Source organism: Rutidosis leptorrhynchoides, chromosome 8, assembly GCF_046630445.1.
Source record: "Rutidosis leptorrhynchoides isolate AG116_Rl617_1_P2 chromosome 8, CSIRO_AGI_Rlap_v1, whole genome shotgun sequence".
NCBI lineage: Eukaryota > Viridiplantae > Streptophyta > Magnoliopsida > Asterales > Asteraceae > Rutidosis > Rutidosis leptorrhynchoides.
Window position 1 is genome coordinate 256,700,265 of NC_092340.1, and position 4,519 is coordinate 256,704,783.

Here is a 4,519-nt window from a genome sequence, read left to right on the forward strand (position 1 = left end):
GGTAAAGCAATTTCGGCTTAATGACCTAGTCTTCAACTCACGACGAATTTTAGAAATCATTTTTTTTCAACTTAATGAAATAAAGTAAATTTTTGTTTTTAAATTTACACAAAACTTAAATTTAAAAAGCATATTAATTTCATATAAAACCTACAAAAATAAAAAAAAATCAGAATGGGGGGGGAGAAAACTAGTTCTTTAGTGTCTGCTAGTGGAAAAGACCAATCGGATTCCATTCTCGGAACTACACGAGAACAGAACAATTAACTCTAGATAGCATTTTCTTTTTAGAACATTTGAATCTCCCCACACTTAGGTAGCTGTGGTGTCGAAATTGTGATTAACTTTATCGTCAATTTCTCTTGGTCCATAATCAACTTGCATATCCGTGACTTTTTCTTTAAGCCATTGGTCGGATTCCTGTGTAATATCCACAATTTCAACTAGTTTCTCCTTTTCTTTAGGTGATAGATTGGATACTAACCGGTTACATAACTTAAAGTTCCCCTTGGTTCTAGCATCGCGAATCCGTTTAATAAGTTTCTTCATTGAACTATTAATAACGGGATCATTTAATTTCGTATCAACAACGGGGTTCTTTGTTATCATGTCATCATTAGGTGTTACTTCATTTTCCCCACACTTAGGCGTTTCATTATTGCTAAGTATTACCGTTGGAGTTGGTAAAACAACATGGTTCTTACCAATCGTTTTTGCTGGTTCAACGATTTTGGTTGGTGGAGATTTAGACTTTCGAATCATAAAGGTGATCGATTTGTCACCACTACTAAGTGTCATTCTTCCATTTCCTACATCAAATAACGCCCCGGTGGACGCAAAGAATGGTCGACCTAAAATTAGAGGAACGTTTGGGTCCTCTTCTATGTCAATGACAATAAATTCGACTAGAAAGGTTAAATTACCTACTTGAACGGGTAGGTTATCAGCAATTCCAACTGGGTGCTTAATGGTTTGATCAAAGAGTCGAACACTCATATCCGTTGGACTTAACTCACCTACACCTAATCTCTTATATAATGAAAGAGGCATAACACTCACACTTGCACCTAAATCTGCTAGTGCATCATACATGACACAATCGCTAAGTAGACAAGGAACAATAAATTCACCCGGATCACCTACCCTAGGTGGAGGTTTTGATGGAACTGTATTCACCGGGTTTACTTCTACTGTTTTTGTTTCTTGCACTTTCTTATTCTTTTTCTTCTTCTTTTTTCCAATGGTATCACCAACTTTATTACCTGTTACTTGCTCATACTCCACTCCTTTTCTTGGAAACGGGATGGGTGGTTTGTATGGTGCCACCACTGGCTTTACATACTCGGGTGGTGGTGGTGTAACTTCTTCATTGTTACTCACATCTAAAACCTTCCCATTTTCTGGAGCTGGTTTTTCAGAATTCGTTGAGACCATATTAACATTCTCCTTCCGAGGATTTACTTCAGTATTACTCGGTAGCTTTCCTTGTTCCCTCTTACTCATCATGCTAGCAAGAGTACCAACGTGTTTTTCTAGATTCAAAATGGTAGCTTGTTGAGTTCTTAATGACTGATCAAACCTCTCATTCGTTTGGGTTTGAGATGTAATAAATTGTGTTTGAGATTCCATTAGCTTTGCCATCATTTCTTCTAGATTTCGCTTTTTCTCTTCGGTTTGTTGTGATTGTTTATACAAGCTAGGTCTTTGTTGATTGAAAGTGTTGTTTTGAGTCGGTTGGTTATTCGGACCTTGTTGGTTATACCAGTTATTTTCGGGTCCTTTTGGATTGTAAAGAATGTTTTGATTTCGATTGAAGTTTAGCTTTGGCGGTTGATAATTATTTTGATAATTATTTCCCGGCCTTTGGTTCATATAGAAAACATTCTCTCGTTGTTCCATGGTTGGTTCAATGTGACAATCTTTAAATAAGTGTGGTCCACCGCATAGCTCACAACTGATTCGTATTGCGTGAATATCTTTATTCATCTTTTCCATTCGTCTTTCGAAAGCATCTATTTTTGCGGAAACGGAATCAAAGTCATGGCTAGAATCGGCTCTAGCCGCTTTAGATGATCGAAAGATATCTTTTTCTTGGTGCCACTCATGAGAGTGGGAGGCTGTATTATCAATAATTTTGTAAGCTTCAGTTGCGGTTTTCTTCATGATGGAACCACCGGCTGTTATGTCGATGTCTTTTCGTGTAGCAACGTTGACACCTTGGTAGAATATTTGTACTATTTGGTAAGTGTCTAAACCGTGTTGAGGACATCCTCTCAACATCCTTCCGAATCTTGTCCATGCCTCATATAATGTTTCATTTGGCTTTTGCGCGAACGTAACAATTTCTCCTTGAAGTCTCACGGCTTTGGATGCCGGAAAGAATCTTTTAAGAAATTTCTCAACTAAAACATCCCATGTGTCAATCGCCCCTTCAGGTAACGATTCTAACCAATCTTTGGCTTCTCCCTTTAAAGTCCAGGGAAACAACATGAGATAGATCTGTTCATCCTCAACTTCTCGGATTTTGAATAGTGTACAGATCCTATTAAACGTACGAAGATGTTCGTTTGGATCTTCCTTCGGCGCACCACTATATTGGCACTGATTAGTTACCATGTGTAGGATTTGTCCTTTGATTTCATAATCTGGCGCATTAATGTCTGGCTTAATAATGGCGTGACCTTGGCCCGTGCGTGTGGCTCTCATTCGGTCTTCCATACTTAGAGGTTCTAGATTTTCCATGATTGGAAGTGTTGTATCCGAATCACTAGAGGTTTCTAATTTAATGGTTTCTTCCTCAACAATCTCTGTTTGAATGATTGGTGATTCTAGAGGAATAATTAGTGGATCAGGGTCTCGGAATTGTCCCTGAGTATTCTCCGGATTCTCAATTGTGAGGTTTGTTTCAAAAACTGGGTTATCGGAAATTTGAACTGAAGTACTTGGTCGACTGGATGACGATTCTAAAGAAAAATCAACGGCGGTTATATTTGCTAAATGTCTTGATCTAGTTACAGGTGGTGAACGTACAAAAGGTGGTGAACGTCTTGCTCGGTGCATTCACTGAATATCCTATTAGTTTTTACAAGGAAAGAAAAATTATAATAAGTTATCCAATCAATAGACTTTTCTGATTTTGCCCACGTTTCGAATAGCCAAAAGATGCAGCAGAGGGGCAGGATTCGTTTGGTCTCAATATAATTGAGTACTGTTTGGCTCCAATAACCCGGTCCACGTACAAATCCAACTATTACTACGAACCAGAAAATTTTGATGTCTATCAATTTAACCACTTAAAATAAATTTTCGTAATTTTAAGAAATTTAGAGAAGAAGTAGAAAAAATTCTAAGTCCTAAAAACTAGAATGGCGAGAAATAAGAGAGAAAAAGATTGCGCGTCGAAAAATGTCGAAAAATAAAAGGTCGAAAAATAGGCGTCGAAAAATAAAAATAAGAAAGTAGCGCGAAAAACGGCGTCGCAAAATTCTAAAGCACATAAATCTTAGTCTAAGGAATAAGCACTTAAGGGATTTTACGGCAAACCTAAAAATTCTAGAAATAAAAATAACTATGCAAAACTAAACTTAATACTAAAAATTGTAACTATAGTCTAAAAATCTAAAGGTAATAAAACTTAAAAAAAAAAAATTATTATTTAATATTTTTTAAAATTTTTTTTTTTTTTTTTAAATTTTTTTTTTAAATTTTTTTAAAAAAAAACGAATTTTTTTTTACAAATTTTTTTTTTTTTTTTTAAAAAAACGAAATTTTTTTTTCTTAAAAAAAAATAATTTTTTTTTTTTAAAAAAAAACGATTTTTTTTTACAAATTAATAATTTTTTTATAATTATAATTTTTTTTTCAAAACTTTTTTTTAATTCATTTACTATTCATGAATAGTGAATGAAAATAAATTAATTAATTTACTATTCACATGAAAGCGACATGATAGAAATTATTAATTATAAGTTACATAATATACCCCTGAAGTATTTAATAAATACGACTTTTTAAAACGTATCAAATTTTGATTCTAAAATATTATTATATTATTATATTCTATTTCAATATTATTATATTATTATATTTTATTTCAATATTATTATAATTAAAAATATAGCGTTTTAGCGCTCCCCGGCAGCGGCGCCAAAAACTTGATGATGTAGCGTGAGGGTACGAAATAGTATTATTTTTAATACAAAATACTACAAAATATGACACAAGTTTTATTAATTTACGGATGGGATATACCTAAACCTTGCTACAACACTATAGGCAGTGTACCTAATCGTAGAGTAGTGTAGTTTTTAGTAAGTCCGGTTCGTTCCACAGGGAGCTAGTGATTACGTACTATATTTTTATAAAACTATATTTATATAAATATATATATATATATATATATATATATATATATATATATATATATATATATATATATATATATATATATATATATATATATATATATATATATATATAAGTAGTAATATTATTATAAAAGGGGGGGTTTTTACCGTTT

General features: G+C 33.3%; 1 non-coding gene across 1 annotated transcript; it reads left to right on the forward strand.

Moving 5' to 3' along the window:
* The first annotated feature begins 2,251 nt into the window (after window positions 1-2,251).
* LOC139865194 (small nucleolar RNA R71) lies at window positions 2,252-2,358 on the forward strand. Its single transcript, XR_011764713.1, has one exon. It is a non-coding gene; the product is annotated as a small nucleolar RNA R71 (small nucleolar RNA).
* Window positions 2,359-4,519: the final 2,161 nt, after the last annotated feature.